This window comes from Schistocerca americana, chromosome 6, assembly GCF_021461395.2.
Source record: "Schistocerca americana isolate TAMUIC-IGC-003095 chromosome 6, iqSchAmer2.1, whole genome shotgun sequence".
NCBI classification, from domain to species: Eukaryota; Metazoa; Arthropoda; class Insecta; order Orthoptera; family Acrididae; genus Schistocerca; species Schistocerca americana.
In genome coordinates, this window is record NC_060124.1 from 298444322 (window position 1) to 298465792 (window position 21471).

General features: G+C 42.0%; 1 protein-coding gene across 1 annotated transcript in view; it reads right to left on the reverse strand.

Annotated features, from left to right (window-relative positions):
- The window catches only part of LOC124619320, a 60992-nt gene extending 41068 nt beyond the window's left edge, over window positions 1-19924 (reverse strand). The window contains exon 1 of the mRNA XM_047145629.1: window positions 19780-19924. The gene's annotated coding sequence lies outside the window, so the exon portion shown is untranslated. The remainder of the gene's footprint in view (window positions 1-19779) is intronic.
- Window positions 19925-21471: the final 1547 nt, after the last annotated feature.

A 21471-nucleotide genomic window follows, 5' to 3' on the forward strand; every position in this document is an offset into this window, starting at 1 on the left:
CTTTCGTTCCGTGCATTTTATCGCTTATGCCTTCGAAATTAACAAAAGTCTATTTCCGCACATATTGTCAAAGACTTGCTATAAATCTACAAATGCTACAAACATACGTTTGCTTTCTTGAACTTATGTTCTAAGATAAGTCGTAGGGCCAGTACTGCTTTGCGTGTTCTTAAATTTCTCCGGAACCCTAACAGATCTTCCACATGTCGTCTTTAACCAGGTGTAAGTAGGCTGTTTAGGTTTTTATGTTGGTAACGCCACGTAGCGCTCTGTATGAAAATCACTGACTGTGCTGTGTGCAGTCTGTGGCTGGTATGCATTGTTGGAATTTTTGCCATTGTAGTGTTGGGCAGTTGGACGTGAACAGCGAGTAGCGTTGCGCAGTCGGAGGTGAGCCGCCACCAGTGGTGGATGTGGGAAGAGAGATGGCAGAATTTTGAGAGCGGACGATCTGCACGTGTTTCCATCAGATAAATTTGTAATAGTACTGGTTATCATGAACTGATATATATATGATTACTTTTGAATATTATTAAGGTAAATACATTGCTTGTTCTCTATCAAAATCTCTCATTTGCTAACTATGCCTATCAGTAGTTAGTGCGTTCAGTAGTTAGAATCTTTTATTTAGCTGGCAGTATTGGCGCTCGCTGTATTGCAGTAGTTTGAGTAACGAAGATTTTTGTGAGGTAAGTGATTCATGAAAGGTATAGCTTATTGTTAGTCAGGGCCATTCTTTTGTAGGGATTATTGAAAGTCAGATTGCATTGCGATAAAAATATTGTGTGTCAGTTTAGAGTTGATCAGAATAAGTAAAGAGAGAAATGTCTGAGTACGTTCAGTTCTGCTCAGCTGTTTGAAAATCAAATAACCTAAGAAGTTGATCAGCACAGAATTCATAAATTTTTCTAAGGGGATGTTTCACAGGTTTTCCAACACTTCTGTAAATTATTCGTGTCTGTCAAAACAATAACAACAACGGATGTTGAACGCGAGAAACAGCTGGAGTATCGCGTCTGAGGACGACTCCTACCGGAACAGGCGCACGCAGTGTTTTTTCCGGTAAACATCGCACTGGCGGAAACCGCACCGCTTCCGCTGGTGAGCTCCGGCCTGCATTCGGAGCGGAGCAGACGGCGCGGCCCCTCCGGTCTTGCTGTCACCGAAGCCGGCAGCCCGTTCCTCCCGTACGCAGCGCTGCGCTATGCGTGAGTCACGCACCGCAGGCGTCACGCAGTAGCCAGGAGCTCGCTGCGTACCACCTTCCTGTCCACTGTCCGGGAGGTCATCGGGAGCGGGTGACGCACGCTGCGTGCTACGTGTCTCCCCACTGCACCTCGCGCAGAGCCGGTCATCACAGCTTTCACATTCGCTCTCGCTCTCCCGTCGCTGCCTTCTCGCACACTTGCCGCCACGAGATGTAATGGGCAAGGAGCCAACGATAGACATCTGGAGCAGCGAGCCCGTGGAGTTCCCAGCGTGCTCGTAAAGCTGTGGTCACAGGGCTGCCGACATCGGGACGTTTCGCCGACTACCGACATTGGCCGAAGACGACCGATCTTTTCACACCAGCAGCCAGTACGTGCGCAGCCTCGGTCCAACTCATCTCAGCGCCCGAACAAAAATGGTTCAAATGGCTCTGAGCACTACGGGACTTAACTTCCAAGGTCATCAGTCCCCTAGAACTTAGAACGACTTAAACCTAACTAACCTAAGGACATCACACACATCCATGCCCGGGGCAGGATTCGAACCTGCGACCGTAGCGGTCACGCGGTTCCAGACTGTAGCGCCTAGAACCGCTCGGCCACTTAGGCCGGCAGCGCCCGAACATACAGACTTCGGACGACGGTCGGCGGAATTCGAATCAGTTTGTTTTTTCTCTCGAATCGGGCGACATACTCACATGCAAAACAGGAATGCATACACTTTTAAGTTTAGTATAATAATGGTGTTTGTGGCGTCCTAATAATGAAAAAAATAAAAGCACGAATATATCTCGGAATCTGTGAACTGGAATCGCTACTTTACTGAAAACCAGAAGTTTCGACCAAATTAAAAATTTAATAATACACTACTGGCCTATAAAATTGCAACACCACTAAGATGACGTGCTACAGACGCGAAATTTAACCGACAGGAAGAAGATGCTGTGATATGCAAATGATTAGCTTTTCAGAGCATTCACACAAGGATGGCGCCGGTGGCGACACCTACAACGCGCTGACACGAGGAAAGTTCCCAACGGATTTCTCATACAAATACAGCAGTTGATCGGCGTTGCCTGGTGAAACGTTGTTGTGATGCCTCGTGTAAGGAGGAGAAATGAGTACCATCACGTTTCCGTCTTTGATAAAGGTCATGCTGTAGCCGATCGCGATTGCGGTTTATCGTATCGCGACATTGCTGCTCGTTTTGGTCGAGATCCAATGACTGTTAGCAGAATATGGAATCGGTGGGTTCAGGACGGTAATACGGAACGCCGTGCTGGATCCCAAAGGGCTCGTATCACTAGCAGTCGAGATGTAAGGCATCTTATCCGCATAGCTGTAACGATTGCGCCACGTCTCGATCCCTGGGTCAACAGATGGGGACGTTTGCAAGAAAACAACCATCCGCACGAACAGTTCGACGACGTTTGCAGCGGCATGGACTATCAGCTCGGAGACCATGGCTGCAGTTACCCTTGACGCTGCATCACAGACAGGAGCGCCTGCGATGGTGTACTCGACGACGAACCTGGGTGCACGAATGGCAAAACGTCATTTTTTCGGATGAATCGAGGTTCTGTTTACAGCATCATGATGGTCGCATCCGTGTTTGGCGACATCGCGGTGAACGCACATTGGAAGCGTGTATTCGTCATCGCCATACTGGCGTATCACCCGGCGTGATGGTATGGGGTACCATTGGTTACACTTCTCGGTCACCTCTTGTTCGCATTTACGGCACTTTGAACAGTGGCTCTACCCTTCATTCGATCCCTGCGAATCCCTACATTTCAGCAGTATAATGCACGCCGCATGCTGCAGGTCCTACACGGGCCTTTCTGGAAACAGAAAATGTTCGACTGCTGCCCTGACCAGCACATTCTCCAGATCTCTGACCAATTGAAAACGTCTGGTCAATGGTGGCCGAGCAACTGGCTCGTCTCAATACGCCAGTCACTTCTCTTGGTGAACTGTGGTATCGTGTTGAGGCTGCATGGGAGCTGTACCTGTACACGCCATCCAAGCTCTGTTTGACTCAATGCCCAGGCGTATCAAGCCCGTTATTACGGCCAGAGGTGATTGTTCTGGGTATTGATTTCTCAGGATCTATGCACCCAAATTGCGTGAAAATGTAATCACATGTAAGTTCTAGTATAATGTATTCGTCCAATGAATACCCGTTTATCATCTGTATTTCTTCTTGGTGTAGCAATTTTAATGGCCAGTAGTGTAACTAGCTAACAAACTCGGCATTGTCTGGGTCTCCATTTTGCCACTTTTCTATTGGACACGAAAACAAAACAAAAAACTGTATTTGTAAAGTTATACTGAAAACCTTTCATTTCGATGTATTCGTTAAAACACCCTTGAAATTACGAAACAGTCGCACAACGAATGTATAAGTGCACTATCCCGAACAGTTTTTGTATACTGCACGCAGCTACCTCGGGTGTCAACAACGCGATTTTGTAAACGTGTCTATGGCAACGACTCTTCACAGCTGTAAAGACGGCTATTGTTTTCGCCTACAGCCATTAGCGCTACCAGGTGTCAGAGATTTCCTTATGTGTATTCGACAGTAGGAGTGTTTAGCAGTAAAGAAAAAATGTATTAAAAGTGCATACATGATGCGGCATTTTTCACTCGTCTCGGTGTTTATGACGTCATATCGGATGACTATGTGTCGTGCAATGATATATTTGTGCAGGTACAGTCTGCGGTATACATGGTACTGTCTACAAACTGTGTTGCGAATGGTGCTGTACAAAAGAATCAAGAATTTGAACGTTGTGCACAAGGTGGCGGTTTTCACGCATCTCAGAGTTTATGACGTCATATTTCTTTAACTATGTGTGGTACCATGATATACTTTTGCAGGTGCATTTAACAGCATATATGGATATCGCGTGCGAAATTTATTGGGAATACTGTTAATAGCACAGAAGTAATAAATTTAAATGTCATGCATGATACTGCATTTTTCACGCATCTCATTATTTATGACTTTAGATCTCCTGAACTGTGATAGACAGGTGGTTGTTACCCCGGCGGCTATTGTTGCCTGACAGTAAGCGATATGCTTCCCAAGTTTGGCTGAAATCGGTCTAGTGATGTGGAACACACGCACGTACGTACATACATTTTTATGGCATGTCTGGATTTCAATCACTTCGATGCGGCATGCGTCATAATTTTTGTCAGATGTTAGTTTCGTGGTGGTTCCCCAGACAAACGCTGATTTCACCGTAGGAGCTAAAGATTGGATTAATAGCATACAATGAAAATCTCTCTCTCACGCACACATACACACACATTTTTGGATTAATTGAACGTTACCTTATATTACATCAGACATGTTATGTCTAAAATTTCATCCTCGTGTCTATAGTTACGCAGCATGTCCTCTGCAACACAAGCTAAATCTGTTTCGGAAATTTTGGGCTTACATTGAAGGCTCAAAAAAGTATGTGTTCATGTGAGAAATGTCGTATGTCAGTTTTGATGCTTAAAGTTATTGTAGATCTTTCTTGTACTGTGCTAGGTGGGCATTTGCTGCGACGAATTATTATTACTACTTAATGCTGTGACGGTGATTCTGTTACAAGAGGTGGTTTGCAAATATGGCGTATGTGTTCGACTTTTCAGTGCTTTAGGTGATCACACTATCTTATTCTAAATTTTATGTTCGTTTCTCAAACATATGCTGAATGATAGGCATAGAAAGTTAATTGCTTTGCTGAGTTTATTGCAGTAATGCAGGCTGTTTGTATTCGTATTTTCCAGTGTCACCAAGAATCACCTCGAGTATGTAATACAAAGTTTCTCTCTTCATCTCATATTCCCGTAAAACGTGTCTGATTAGCCAGTGACTGATAAAAAATGTCCAGTGCTCGCCATGTTCTTTTCTACGCAGATAAATCTCTTTCACTTGCATTAGAATAGATTCTAATCATCTTGATCCCGCCAAATGCTGACGAAGGAGATCGGATGCACCGTGACTAAACTGCTGTCGCCCGATGTTACTGAGCAACCGCGACGGTCGCAGGTTCGAATCCTGCCTCGGGCATGGATGTGTGTGATGTCCTTAGGTTAGTTAGGTTTAAGTAGTTCTAAGTTCTAGGGGACTGATGACGTCAGAAGTTAAGTCCCATAGTGCTCAGAGCCATTTGAACCATTTTTTTTTCGGTGCCACTGTGATCGCAGCCCATAACCCGTTGAAATTTGAGTGCTGTTTGTCACAACGCCATGACGGCGAAGGAGGAAGCCCTGGGAAACTTAGCAGACCTGGAATTAGCCGTGGTAGTTGAGCTGTTGTCATTTCAAGCTACTAGTTGTTTAATTTTATTAGGAATTTGCATCAATTAATGTCAGATGGACGGGGTGTCGAAGCTAATGTTATAGGATTTTCCTGACGTTTTCCATGTCCACTCTTGCAACTTTTTGACTTGCAAGTTTATTTTTACACCTCTTATAGTTTCTGAACAGCGGCGTGCTAAAATTATGAAAAGCTGATGCATTTCTTTCTCTCATTGTCTCATTTAAGCTATATCGGTTCCATATAAATATGTAAACAGCTCATTTACGGGTGAAGGTCCGGACATATCGTCAGATGTCGCGAAAGAAAAAGTTTAAATTGCAAGATGGAACATCAAATAAATTTTGATAACAGATTTAGAAAAATATATTCTTTTGTTTAATCGATAAATCTGAATAATATTTCAAGCAATCTTTCACCAAGTTTTAGCATGCGACCGTTATGAGAATAATCCTCATAATCTTTTAGTGTTTGATCGTTTCCTCCTATTTAATCCAGGAAAAGTTGCTTCATTATTTCGAAGTGGTAGGAGGATGAGATAGCAGGCTGTATTCGACGGAAAACATGTTTGTTGATACTATTTTTAATTTCAGATAGTGGCTGAAAACAATATTTGTAATCCTGTGTGGATATCCTCCTTTCCCCTGCCGTGTGCGGCCGAGAATTGCAATGGTGAAGGAAATGCATGAAAAGTACGTTATGTGGGGTTGCATGAAATTAGGCGAAACCTCGCAGCGTTCACACATACTTGGCGGGAGACATTACTGTTCTAAGCATCTTTACGTGCTCACTGTGGGTTCAGAACTGAAAATAGCGACGTGAATCGATCGACAGTCATACTAGAGACACTGGCCAACACATCTGTGAAATTTTCTATGCCATTTCCATTTCGCGATCTATTGGACCTTAATTTCCGAATAGCCCTCGTATGATTTCCTGTACTAAGCAGTCACGAACTAACTTCATTGATTGAGTGTACCAGGCAAAGATTTTACTCAGGGACAGATGCTTCAGTAATGAAAGTTGCCGCTATTTTTGATTCTACGATGTCCGTAAGCAAGAGTGAAAGAAAACGCAAAGATCAAAGTGTGTTGTGCAGCTTTCATTGCAGGTCACTCATAGTGACACTTAGCCGGTTTTCCTTCCGCTACGAATGTGCGCGAGTCGCCACGCTCATGAACTCCGGTTCTGGAGCCCCAAGTTGCTCTCTGCCCGATTTGGAACAGCTGCCAAGGTCGCGAGTAACGAGCGAACTTGATGCGCTTGCTGGTGTCTTATCGCAGGTTGCTGCTCCATCGCTCTTCGTGGCTACGAGATGCGACATTTCAGCTACGAACTTACGGGCTAGACTGAAGACCGAGATCACTGCCTCCAGTCGATTCACGCCGGCAGTCAAGGAACGCAAAGGGATGGAACATCTAAACATTTCGCAATGCATTTCAAATGGCGATATTCACACAAACTTAAGGGGGTCATTATTTAATAGCCGCATCAGATTTACAATTTTGAAGATGCGACAACGAAATTTTGTGCCATACTTGGCATGAAATTAAAGCATTTACTGTTAAGTTGCTTTAAACTTTTTTTATGGAATTTGTTTCAGAAACTATTCGTGAGAGTTCTACAAAATTATCTCTATTTAATTTCTTTGCATGTAGTGAGCATCTTTTGTCAACTTTTTTAAAAATATGTAGAATACATCTACGTGATTACTCTGCTATTCACGAAAAGTGGCAAACAACGTTCGCCTTCTTATCAAATTTTCCGGCAACAAAATTTCTGGTGGACACGTGCAAGACGCTATATGTTTGATAAAGTCGTCAAACAGCAATCAAAAATATTTGGCAAACATAGTAAAATTTGATGAATTGTTTGCTCGTTTACGGGTGCCTAACACCGCTTAAAATGTTAGCCTGATGGGTAGGCTTGCCCGTCGCATTTTAAGCCAGCTGACCGTTCAAGGACTAGCGTTCCGAAGTTTTCTGCAAACGCAACAACAGTTGATGTAGAATTTCAAACTAAATCTTATTGTTTACTTAAGAGGGAATGGAAACCGCATTCAAGAAATTAAACAGGATTAAGTCGAATGTAGCGCTATGATGCAGAAAGTAACGGCGCCTGCATCAGCAAACAACTGAAACAGTTCTCTAGCCGAGTTAGAGGTTGCCTGTCTAAAGGATTCCAGGGCCACAGAAATTTGATTTTCTGTATTTCGTTTGACTATTGGGCGAATTTATAAATTTAAATTGCTGTCATAATCAATTCATTAAGAGAAAATCCTAAGGTAAAGATTTTACACAACAAGTCAAGTAGTGTTTGAGAATGACTACACTTCGTGACTTCAAACAAACTTTACAAGTAATTTCAACCCTTTCGAAACTTTTTATCACTGAAAGCCCCCAAGAAATAATTAAAAGAAAGAAGTTTATCGTTTTCTACGTTTTCGCTGTTTATGCAATAAAACTTCAGCATCAGACATTACTTCTCAACTTTTTAATTTGACAAGTTCCGACATCGAATTATTCTTAACACAATTCATTTTCTCGTTAAGGTTGCTTTTTCCATGAGCATCAACAAGTTCAAGGTCAAGCAAAGAACAGAACGGGAATATTACTGCCAGAATTAGTTTTCGAGAATGGTCAACTTTGTGTTACATTCTCAAAGAATTCGACGTTCACGTGATATGAAAGTTAAGGTTTTACCTACATCTCACCAAAACTGAAACCAATGAAACCTACATAATTAGGGTTTTGCGTCTTCAACCACAAAGGTTTTGCATGCCTAACGTCAAATATTTAACACATGAACTCATTTCTATAGTAATCAGACATTTGAAGTTATTCGATTGAAAGTTCGATTCTCTGAAGAGTCGTGGCGAGGGGGAGGGGGGAAGGGGGGGCCTTGCAGGTAACTTCTGGTTTGGCAGGATGGACCGCGGTTCTAGTCTCAGAACGATTTCAGTCTCTCTATCGTTTCATGTGAAAACTGAGACATCTCACAAACGATGATCGCCCGACTGACGGAGATTCTGAGTAGCCAAATCCACGTGTAGCTGTATTATCGATGTGCAGTTGAACTCAAGGAAAAGAGAAAAAATAATTGTTGCTGAGTTTGCCTTTATGTATCCTTAAAATCGTCTTCTTCTAGATTGATATGTGATGTAACAGACCAGTACGCAGTGCCCACAGGCTATTAACCTGCTTGTAATACGCTCTTTTATGGCCTGCTTAACAGGTGCCATTAGTACATCTTTAGCTGCAGTCCTGTAACGGGCAACGCTTGTTATGACATAAAGAGGCGGTTACAGGATCCTACCTTCTCCTCCACATTCCTGCTGGCAGCCATAAGCGTAAAACATCGGCTATATAAAGTAGGGTTCTGACATAAAGCCTCTGGCTGTATAACATACATTCAGCCAAACCGTCAATTTTTATTACAGTCCTGCACTTCACGAAATTAAAATCATAACAACTGGTTAATGGGTTCTACGTGCATTCTTCTGGAAATCACCTTCATATTTGAATTTTAAAATACATAACTGTCCGCGAACTCTTATATTTATAAACGCCCCGCATTGGTTTTACGAATACGAATGGCAACCATCCCAAATATAACGAACTAGTTTTCAGGGGCGGCAGGGGCTTATATTTAACAGAACTATTGGCAACATAATATACTGATTTATGGTCATAAAAATTAAAGAAAACTAGAATTTACCCTCTCATATAAATAGACGAGAGTTGGCACAGTTGTTAGCAAAATGGACTCGTATTCGAGAAGGACGACGGTTCAAATCCGCGTCGGACCATCCAGATTTTGGTTTTCTGTGATTTTCCTACACCACTCCAGGCAAATGCCTGGTTGGTTACTTTGAATGGGCCAGCCGAATTGGCACTCCATCCTTGAAACGTTTCGAGCTTGTACTTCGTCTCTAATGAGCTCGATGTCGACGGGAAGTTAAACCCTAATCTTCCTTCCCTCACATCATTTAACAAATATTTGTTTAGGTAAATTTGGAATTTCAACCTGCAAAAATCTGGAAATCGCAGAGAAATCTTTCCAAGAGACGAAGTCGCCACCCCGATTAATTGATCTAGGCGGCATTGTAGGCAAAACAAAACAAAAAAAGGGTATCGTAATATCGCAGACTCATTTAAAGAACTTATTTTTTTAAAAGATGTATATCAACAAAAGTAAAACTAAGCTATATTGCTGATGCAATGACATTAGGTAATGAGACACTTAGTCAATGAATTTTATTGTGTGGGCAGCAAGATAACTGGCGATGGTCTGACTGAAGAGGATATAAAACCCAGAATGGCAATAGGAAAGGAAACGTTTCTGAAAAAAGAGAACTTCTTAAATATTTTCTGGACTCTTTTGTATGGAGTGTAATCAAATCGGGGGAAAAAGAAATTAGCGGCACAACTTGACTACGGGATCGTTTGATAAGATATCTTCTGAGGCATCAAGGAATCGTCAATTTTGTACTGGAAGGAAGGGTGAAGAGTAAAAATTGTAATGGAAGACCACGTTTCAGTAAGCAGATTCAAACCAATGCAGGTTTTCAGAAGTTATGCAGTGATGAAGAGGCTTGCACAATACCGAGTAGCATGAAGAACTGCATCAAACCAGTCTTCGGACTGACAGACTACAACAACAATAAGAATATTGGTAAAAGTTTCATAGCTAAGTCACCTTACTGTTTTCGTAGTTTACGTGCGCTATATGCAAATTATTTGTACCAAACTACTCGTCACAGACTTAACCATACAAAGATTTTATGGGGGAGAGGTACTATTACAGATAATATAGTAGAAAAGTTGTAGCTCTACAAGGTCACTATAGTAAAAAAGGGCGCACAAACAGTCTGCAAATGAGACTACTTAAATTCATACTGACCCACTCCTCGAGCTGTGGTGAGTGGGTTTGTAGTTTATTGCTACTCTTGCGTACTCCAGACGACAACGTTACTTCCTGCATAAACCACAATTAACGGTTCGGCTGGAAACATATCTAGTGCTGTATCTGTAAACCTCGTCATCCTGTCTACACAGCAGCACACCTCTTCCACTGCCTTGCTTGCTTACATACACAGCTCACTATTATCTCGCTCACAACACAGAACGACTAGCACTCTCTCACGTTCTGGAACGTAAAACATGAGTGGCGGTATCAGAACTACACAGTTACAAAGATTCTGGACGTATTCCCTGCGGCCCGGCACTATGCTTTCGCGGTAGGAAACACTTCCAGTATCTTAATTCAAACTCATGTTTGTACCCCTAGCATATGTCTTTAAATACACTCACGCAACTTCTGGTTCCAGTTCCGCACTGCTGTTTACTGAACAAACGACGAACTTAGCCGCGTATCGGATCAGATTTGTGAGTGGACACGGGGCCGCCTTGCAGACAGAATTCAACACGTCCTTCTTAACGGATCAAAATCTAGTACTTGAGCAGCTCAGCAGAAACACTAGTTCTCGACAAAGTAAAATCCTCTCTGTACCTCTACACAAATCAAATCTGCTATGATCTCTCTATTTTGTGTAACGAGCCAACCCCAGATTGTGATTGTGGGACCTGCCAGACAGTAGCTCATATCCTGGTGAAATGCCCATCCTTTTGGCCCTCCTTGCTAAGTATGGACTTCCAGACTCATTTCCTCTAATATTGGCGGACGACTCAAGGAGGTTGATCTCAGTTTATTCATCGAAAGTGGTTTTTGTTCTCATTTAAGAAGATTTTAATCTAGCTCCAAAGCAGGGGCAGAGTGGCCCGGGAAGGGGGGGGGGGCTTCTTCCGCTGTATGCTACGTCTAGGTGATCCCCAATCTTATCTCCTTGATCAGGCTACTCTTGTACCCCTCTTTTACAATGTTATAATAGCTTTTAGATTCGATTTGCCTCCTATCTACCGCAACAAGTTTTCTGTGTCGCACTCTGTTGAGTAGTGGACGTTCTTGACTGTAATGGACCAGGGGTGGGATAGCTGTGGGTGGGACGTTTCCTATCGCGCGTGTAGCCCCGGGGACGCCCACCTGCTCACTTCAGTATTTCCTTCATCTTGCTCTCATTATTGATGGTACAAAAGATGTCCATAACGTTTTCAGCTCTCTCGCTTCTGCTGTGATGAATCTCGCTGCTAGATCAGAAAAGTTCTCGGTGGACGCCTCTACTTATGGATGCACCTGTGTTCTATCGAAGGACTGGTGACTGTTGTTACCCCCTCCCTCTCCCCACCCCTCCCAATCAACCAATGAACCATCTCCTTTCCTAACAGCCGAGTCACTTTCATTTCTATTTTCTCCCCCTTCATTATCCCTTCTATTTCTTACAATACAAGACAAGGCTTCAAATGTGCTAAACTACTCAGCATCATTGCTAATGCCACCACTATTTATTATTATTATTAGTATTAGTATTACTATTATTACTGTTATAATTATTACCAGTTATTATTTTTCTTAATAATGCAAGTTATTATTATTGAGATCAAGATCATTCACAATGCCTCCGTTAGTTCATCATTACTATTGATGTTACTATTTATTATTATTATTATTAATGAAATATACGAAGACCTGCATAGGATCGACTAATGGTGCAGGGTCTGAAGTTTCACTGTGAACGTAAATAAATGTAACCTATTGCGTATAAATGGGCGAAGGAATCCGCTACTGTTCCATTACACTATTGTAGAAAAGTCCTTAGAAAAACCACCGAAAAATACGTAGAAGTAACTATACGGAGCAAGCGAAAGTGAAATGTCTGCAGAAAACAAACTGTATAAAAACAGTTGCCAAATTGAGATTCGTTGGGAGAACTGTAAGGAAGAAGAGTCTTACAAAACATTCGTTCGACCGATTCTTGAATGCCGTTAATGCCGTCTGGGGCCATTGCCAAGTAGAATTAATAGAAGAGATGAAGAAGCTCCATCGAAAAGAGGGATCGTTTACTCGATGCGAGAGACTTACGGAGATCCTCAACAAACTCAAGTGGCAGACACCCCAAGAGCGGCGTTGTGCATCACAGAGAGGGTTCCTGACGAAATTCCGAGAGTGTACTCCAGAAAAGAGACAGGCAGCATACTACTTTCTCTCACATACGTCTCACGAAACGATCACCAGAAAAACAAGACACATTAGATGTCAAACGGAGCATTACCGACGATCATTCTTGGAGGAGGAGCTTAAGGGCGCTCAACGCCTAGCCTATCAGCTTACAATCATTCTTCCTACACACCATTCGTGAATGGAACAGAAAAAGGATGGGGGAGGAGGGGAATAACAATGGAAGCAGAATTACCCTCCGCCACACACAGTGAGGTAACCTGCGGAGTATAGATATGTAAGGGGCAGTCAAATGAAAACGGGGCACATGGAGACTAAGTAAACTGTTCATTATTTCAAAAGTAATCACCGTAACTGATAATACATTTATCCCACTGTAAGACAAGACGGTCAGTGCCCTCATGCAAAAATGTTTGCCGTTGCCTTCTGGATCAGGATTGTAAAAAGACGTGCACCTCTGCGTTCGAAGCAAACTGACAGCCACGAATAACTTTCTCCAGGACTCCAAAAATACGGAAATCATATGGATAGAGGTCAGGACTCTGCAGGATGCGTAAGGGCTTCCCAGAGAAACTTCTGCAGCTTAGTCGAAACGATCTTGGCGACATGTGGGCCCGCCCACATCCTCTGTGCCAGTGGTAGTCAAGCTGGTCCCTACCGCCCACTAGTCTGCGCTCCAGCTTTCTTGGTGAAATGTAGGAGGCAAAAGTTTTAAAAATATTTCATTCGATTTTCATAAAAAATTGACACAAACTATTTTGTAAGTACTTATATTTATATGCTTTAACTTTCTGTAACTCTGATTTACGAACATTATAAAGTAAAATTGCTTACGTACTTTAAAAATCTGTACTACTGCGGAGCCGGTGGGCGGTTCGAAAATTTTAGTACTAACAGAGACACAAAAGTAGATGGTTAGTAAAAAAGGCTGGTTACCCATGCTCTATGTAGTCCCAATCTGATTACGATTTACGAACATTATAAAGTAAAATTGCTTACGTACTTTAAAAATCTGTACTACTGCGGAGCCGGTGGGCGGTTCGAAAATTTTAGTACTAACAGAGACACAAAAGTAGATGGTTGGTAAAAAAGGCTGGTTAACCATGCTCTATGTAGTCCTAACCTATCGCCACGCCTATCCATATTTATTCGTGGCTATTGATTTTTCTTCGGACTAAGAGATGCACGCCTGTGTTCAGTCATATTTCCGTAGACAATCGCGACCATTTTTCCAAGACGGAACTGGTTGTCTTGTCTCACAGTGTTATAAATAAGTTAACAGTTATGACGACTACTTTTGAAATAATGAACAGTTTAATTACTTTTTTCCATCCACCTCGTCTGCATTTGACTGCACGTTACTGAATTACGGTGACTGTCACAGCAACTGGTTATCACAAAAAAAAGACAGATTGTGTATAACGTGATAACCAGGAGCTTCGTTGCCACGTCTTTACACGGCAAATATTTGCAAGCTTATCTTAGATAAACAAGTTCGTCGAGACGAAGATAAAGCGCGGGGAATATTTTGAGTTCACACGCTACACGCTGAAATGCATTTTCTGCAGTGTGTTATCTTGCGTTAAGTCTATATTTTGTAAACTGCGAATGTGGGAAAGCCCCAACGAATCAGAAAGTGCGTAGTTCTACATATAATGCATAACGGGGCAGGGCTGACGATATCGACCGATTATTGCCGATAGCATTCCGAAAAAATACAGGAAAAATGCAAAGCCAGTGTAACCGGAAATGAAACATTATATTCACACGGCGCTTTTTGATGTTACATGCTGCAAGTGACAATGTTATCCAACGATATGTATTATTAATTAGAAGTAGAATATCAACTGATCATCCATTTTTTTCATTGCTGAGCAATGTGGAAATAGCCGAGATGCTGTGGGCTTAAAATTTCTACTGTTTAATATAATACCAGTAAGGCAATGAGCAATATATTTTAGCTACATTATGGCATAAAGTTCTAAAAGAATACGATAGTACGTAATAAAGTTACTGAGTAACTTTCCGATTGAAATCAAGTTATTTATGTCTATGTTCGAACTGATTAACCGCCATGTATATCATCAGTTTGGAGCAGCTTTATGTTGCTTAATATCGCTAGAGCAGAAATAACGAGTCCCTTAATCTACGTAAGTACGACTGTCATAAAATGATCCATCGATATCGAGGTGATTGTAGAGGCAGAACGAGCACAGATGTAGGAAATGGGCTGTATCCTTGTCGAGGGAAATATCTTGCCTTTTCCTGGTGTACGTCAGACTTGCCGTGATGTGAACTCCATTACTCCCTAATACGAATCCCGTACCTCATGCTTTTGATCAGACGACCTTGAAAACATCTAGCTAAGGCACGTTGGTTAATCCGATTTTTTCCGCTCTTACGAAGATGAATTATGGTTCTAAGTTTCTCCTTAGCTCCTCAGAATGACATTGTTTTGATTTGCGCTCTACATTCTCTAAAACAAGAGGACAGTACCCAAATAAACTTGGACCTCACTCAGAAACTCTAAACCCGTCTAACTACAGACAACCCGACACTGTGCGAGGTTTGGGCAACGCAGCGACGTGCACCAGTTTCAGTTAACGCAATGGATTTAATTTGCTTGGATGTAGATTATCGTCATTTTCTGAAGAGTGCAGCAAAGAAATTGTGAGGCTGTAATAGGCACAGAGTATGACAATCGTTATCCGTACCAACAGCTTCTCTTTTTACAACGACTGCTCGTAGAAAAAAATAAACAGTACAACATGTGAGTCGTTATAGCAACAGCCGTGTTCAGGTTCTTATGTGGCTTCTTGATTTACAATTTCAGTACGTTAAATTTTACTGTCTTGTCATATTTACTACGCCGAATCATGTTGCAGAATAAAATAATTTAAGGAGGACAACAAAGAATTGTAGCTGGTAGTGATCTGTATAAAACCAGTCTACAGATATTAATAAACACTGAAAGCAGAGTGTCGGTCAATATTAGTACGAGGATCAGCTTTTAAGTTGTTTTAAAATTTGTCCATTTGTTGTTGTTAAAGCAACGGCAGCTCGAAAACCGGTTGAACAGTTCATTTACAATGAGCCTTTAATAAACCAAGCATTTGTGAGAAAATCCAAACAGCGTACGAAAGTTTCTGTTGGATGTCTTTTTTTAGTGCCTGAAACCACCCCGTTCAACACGTGATAATCAATCTGCTTCAGAACAGACCGTAGTACGTCCAATTTTGCATAAGGATTTAACTGTGACAAGGGTCTGTTCACGAAGGATATCGTACAGTTTAATGGAAGATCAAAAACACGCTCGTGTCGACAACGACTGAGAAAATACAACGACTGAGAAAATACAACATCCGTATACAATACCGTAATGGGAGACGAATTTTGATTCTTATTCATACGAGCTGGAATTAAGAAGGTACCAAGTGTCTAGGTGCTAATAGACGAACCAGAGACCAGCAAAAGTGATTCGTTTGCGGAGCACTCACGAAAATGATCGCTTGTTTCTTTAATTACGCAGGTCATATCGCGACCTCTATGATGTATACTAATTAGCTAACCCCGCTCACGGCGCAGTATTGCAATTGCAGGTTGTCTATCCAATGGCTTTCAGGGGCAACAAAAATATGATTTTCAGTATTTCATATAATTATCGACCGAATTTAAACTGCTGTCATAACCTGCGTATTAAGAGATATAATCTTACGTTAAAGGTTCAACAACGTAAGACAAGTATTACATTACACACCGTTTATGTGTCTTGAGGCAGTCTTAACTCACGGCACGCAATTACCCGGACTTATTTTGATCCAGTATTTGAAAAGAAGAACCCTTAACGATTTACAACAAACTTCACACACAATTTCAAACCTATTCGAATTTTTTCTGGCTGACATCCCTCACAAGGGGCAATAATGAAAGGAAAAAGTTTACTGCTAACTACATCTTCGTTGTTCATGCAGCAAAACATCAGTTTCAGGCATGATGTTTTAATTTATCACTTCTTAAATTCTTAATCTATTCGCAACACATTTCGCAGATAGTATCCACATATACCATTGCATGTACCTCCAAAATTATAGGGCTGCATTACACTGCAAAATTATGGCATTGCACTACATAGAGTTAAAGAGATTTGGCGTCATAAACATTGAGATGCGTGAAGCAGATGTTTTATACACGGGGGTTCGATTCCTTAAGCAATTGGGGGAGGGTAGATTATTGGTATTTTCAGAATTGCTTCGAACGCGTACAAAAGTACGAAGTTTAAAGACGAATATGTAGAGAAACAATGAAATGATTAGTACCTAAAAATACTTATTTTTCGCTTGTTCTCTTTTTTTTTTTTTTTTTTTTTTCCTAAACCGTGAAGGGCGTCTGCTGTATGCACAGTTTCTGTAGACTTCCTATTTCGTTTCAGACGGATAACACCAAAAGCCTTCAACAGTGCCACAGATAAACAGGCCAGATGTTCAGAGGCTGCCCTCCAGATGAGCTAAGTTGCGTCCCAACGAAGACAAGTCGCATCAGTAGCCTCCCTGAAATATTAGCCAATCTAAAGGAAACATGCAAAACGAGAAGCATCTTTCATTGGCCTAAGAGCCGCACGAAACCGGACATGACTGGTCATCAACTGGTTTCTCAGTCTCTTCCGAACAGGACGCTGAAACTGACAGTGACTCATAATACAACCTCTTCCACTGGATGATGTCAGTACAAGCACTTCAGCCTGTCAAGGGGAAGTAAATCGTGGATCAAAACTAGTTAGCATTAACGGAGCTTTTTCTCTTGCCGTGTTATCGCCTACTTTCAAAAACGAGCCAATCGGTGGCTCCATTGCCTGTCTCAGGCTGATAAGTCGAAACATCAGTTTAGAAGTACATAGCCACTGTTTTCAGTGTCATTGTCATCAATGTATCAGGTCAGCCGAAGAATACGTGTGTCTCGGTAGTTCCATGGATGAGACTGAGTCTACAAGTCCTTTGATTTAGGGTTCAAACCCCAGTCACCATTTGTCCACTTCTGGCAAGGATTTCCGTATGCAAAAAATGCCGAGTTGCGCTGTCATTCGTGGGTTCTGTTAAACTGTAGGTCCCGACCATAACTGGCTGAGTGAGTCAATTCGAAGACTGGAATAAGATAATGGCAATAGGACCATGCTTCGTAGGGCATTGAGTTGTTCGAAACAACCTTCGAATTGCATTACATAGTAAACAATACACGGTGGCCAGTACGGAGCGTCCTAATTCAAGAACATAAGCAGTAAGAACATTTTCAGAAGTTGCGTAAATTACGACGAATCAAAAGCATTTTAAACAATTATGTGATCTATTCACTGTACATAAAGAACAAATAACGCTTTTTCACCTGTCTAGTCGCCACCTACATATAACAGATAATACAATCAATGGATCCCATTTCATTATCTCATGCCGACAACATAACATGTTAGTTTATTGTATCACTTTTTCACATTAGTGATTGAACGAGGTTTTTAGTGAATTAGCCACAGTACCTGTAAGTAATGCGCGATGTTTTTGAAAACAGTTCGTAAAATTTCACCTTAGGGAGCATTAATTATGTCTTCACAATACGCTCACTACTGTTATTTCTAACAATCTTATGTAAAAGTTACCTAGTTGACCACATTTAATTTTTCAGAGATTATTTACCAAATATGTATGTAATATGCATAAGAACACTCGTCCAAACTAGTCTAATTTCTAATAACGGATTTCTGAATTTGTCTTGTAATTTTGAATTCTTATAACGAAAAGAGCCCGTACATATGGGTCGAACATTTGACATCAGGCTTCGCTACTGGTTAATCTGTTTCCACAACCTTTGCTTCGTATTAATTCACATTCGTCGACTTCGACAGCTTAGAATCACATCGCACCTTCCAACCTAACCCAAGACCTCGGGTTATCCTAGAAATAAGTTGGCCGCCAACTTTTCTGCAGGAGCCACTACTACATTCTAACCAAATCGTGTAAATAATTTGGTTTGCTGCAGCAAAATCGTCGCGTACTGACGCTCTTGGCATTGAGAATTTTATGCAACTCTTCATCAAAGTCCTACCTTACTACATGTGAAGAATAGTAGAAAAGAGAACAATCTGTTATGACGTTCCTTTATAATATGTAGCTGTATGGCTGTGGAGGCTGAACACAGGGCAGATGGACACGAAGCGCTAAGTAGCCATGGAAACGTTGCTATGGAGAAGGCTAACGAAGACGTGCTGGGCGGAACGGAAAGATTTTTTGGGTAGATGAACAGAGGAGCCTCACAGCAACTATCCAAGAAATGACAAGGAAACCTTTTCGACGCTTATTTAAATGAAACTGAGTTTTAACAAATATATTGGTAGTAAAAAATTTGGGAAAATAAACCAAGCAAGAAAATGGTAGAAACTCTCTTAGAAATGATAAAGTGTCAAAATAATCAATAAATGAAGAGGATTAGTGCAGAACTGAGAAGTTGTTTCACGATAAGGTACTGTATAGCCTTCAGAAGTATATGACGGATTGCAAGACGTAAGCTACCCCGAGAAAGCCTACTTACAAAGTTTCGGAAAATCAACCTTGAAAGATGACTTCAGGAATATAGTACAACCCCTACGTATCGCTCCCGTAGAGATCGTCAGGACAAGAATATATTAATTACAAAGTGCACGGAGACATTTAAAAAATGGTTCTTTCTGCGATCCATGGGTGAATGGAAAGGGGAAAACCCTAATAACGTACCCTTTACTTTGCATATCAGAGTGGTTGGCAAAGTATAGCTGTAGATGAAACTCTCCGTCACTGTGCTTCGTATATTCCGTCTTCCGGCGTAGCACTAGCGGCATACTCCGTCTCCCTTTTCTTTATTATGTTACGAAAGCACATGCCCTCTAATTCCAAGTAGCAACACTTTCTTGTTCTCGAGGTAAACCACTTATTTGGTTTTTTCTTTTCTTTTTCGTTTCGAATTTTATTGGAGGTTCACACCACACACACATTCGAAGTGTCACTAAAATCTTTGTTTCGGCAACACTGACTTCTTTTAACGATGTTTTGTTTCGTTTCGTTTCATACAATATGCACGCAGCACGACACACACCCAGTCGCTTCCTCGCTGGCACATCCCGACAGCGCCGCAGAACGGGGAAGTCCGTGGCTAACCTACCTTTAACCTTGTCACAAGCTGAGGATGATAGCAGCGCCGAAGTGGCAGTTCCCTGAAGCACAGCGCCGCGCCGAGTGCGTGTCGCGCGGACTGCCTACTACTCTGTGGACAGAGGAGCGCGTCAGCAAATGTACTTCTCCGCACGGCTTCCAGCAGGCAACTGACTGGCCGCAGCGCTGGCGCGCTCCTCGCTCCCCACCTCTGCCCTCCACCGCCGCCACGGCTACGTCATCGTGCGCTCAACTGACTCACCGAGCCCGCGATGGACTCCTCGCGCGGGCACCGCCACAGGTCCTGTGAATTACGTCACGAATGTTTGGGAGTCCCGAGCTGACCCTGAGACAACCATCGAAGACTTTAGGGCCGCTCACACAGCTGCTATTTATCTCGGAGTTTCTTGCCTCGGTTGACATTTCTTCTTCTTTCTTGGCTCTACAGCTCATGATGAGCCTTGGCCTATTCTACAACTTCCTTCCATTTCCCTCGGTTCTTTGCCAATACTCTCCAGTTTCTATAGCCCAATCTCCTAAGATCTTCGATTACTCCATCTTCCCATGTGGCTCTTGGTCGACCACGTCCTCTCTGCCCTCCTGGCTTTCCTTGTAATATTCTTTTTGGTACTTCTGTATCATTCATGCGAGGCACATGTCCCGCACACCTCAGTCTGGATGATTTCACAATCCTTCTGATGGGTTGGTCTTTGTATATGATATACAGCTCAAGGTTGTATCTCCTCCTCCATCTTCCTCTTTCACAGATTGGGGCATTACCAACTTTCTCGAGATTCCCAGTTCATGTAGAGGTTGATATAACTGCTCTCTATTTATGCTATCATAAGCTGCTTTAAAATCTATAAAGAGGTGATGCGTGCCAACTCCGTATTCGTTTGTTTTTTCCAGGATTTGTCTCAAGGTGAATATTTGATCTATAGTTGACTTCTCAGGAAGGAATCCGCATTGGTATGGCCCCGTCTCCCTCTGTGTGATCGGCAGTATTCTGTCGAATAGTATATTAGAGAGTATTTTACATCCAAAATTAAGTAGTGTGATTCCTCGGTTGACACTACACGAGAACTTTTGCCCAGACAGACTTCTCCTCTTCTTCTTCTTCTTTAAAGTTACGCATCTCTTCGTCTAAGTAACTTTCTTTTAAATGCATCCAGTGTTTCAATCTCTTTAGTTGTTAATGTCCAGGCTTCAGAGGCATATGTAAGCACTGGACATATAAATGATTTATACATAGTTAATTTTTTGGTACGAGTCAGGAGCCTTGAGGATAGAATTCTTGTTAGGGCAAAATAGGCTCTGTTGGCTACTATTAATCTCTGCTTAATTTCATAGGAGGTATCATTTAGATGTGTAACTGTCGAGCCCAGATACTTGAAACGTTCAACTCTCTCAAATGTATAATTGCCCATTGTTATTGCATTTGGCATATTTTCTCTATGTGCTTTTCCACCTGTCATGTATTTTGTTTCTTGTTCATTAATAATTAACCCCATGTTCCTACTGGCCTGTTCAAGAGCTGTAAATGTCTCTTCCATTGCTTTTTGGGTTCTTGCTAATATATCTAAGTCATCTGCGAAGGCCAGTATCTGCACTGATTTGTAGAGGATCGTTCCCCTATTCAGAAGATTTGCGTTTCTGATCACCTTCTCCAGGGCGGCATGCCAATGCATCCCCTTGTCGCACT